The sequence below is a fragment of the Penaeus monodon genome, chromosome 29, assembly GCF_015228065.2.
Source record: "Penaeus monodon isolate SGIC_2016 chromosome 29, NSTDA_Pmon_1, whole genome shotgun sequence".
NCBI classification, from domain to species: Eukaryota; Metazoa; Arthropoda; class Malacostraca; order Decapoda; family Penaeidae; genus Penaeus; species Penaeus monodon.
In genome coordinates, this window is record NC_051414.1 from 1,831,214 (window position 1) to 1,831,467 (window position 254).

The 254-nt window shown below is 28.0% G+C and overlaps 1 protein-coding gene across 2 annotated transcripts in view; it reads left to right on the forward strand.

The window, feature by feature from the left end:
* The window catches only part of LOC119591893 (glutamate receptor ionotropic, NMDA 2B-like), a 182,298-nt gene that overhangs the window by 114,126 nt on the left and 67,918 nt on the right, over nucleotides 1-254 (forward strand). The window lies entirely within an intron of this gene.

Genomic DNA, 254 nt, shown 5'->3' on the forward strand with positions numbered 1-254 from the left:
TTCGTATGATTCAGATCAGAGACAGAGAAAGCGAGTAACATTTCTTAATGTTTTTATTAACTTCCTATCATTCCTAACACATTTCATGCAAAGTAATTTCCGTGTTATTTCCTTCTTTTCATAGATTTTCTATATCAAATTAAAGTATCAGAGAAATTCCTGGGAGTTTCCAATATTTTGGAAGAATATTTTTTGAAGAAATCAGTGCCTAACAATTATTTAAGGAAAAATATGATATAAATATAATGCGTGTT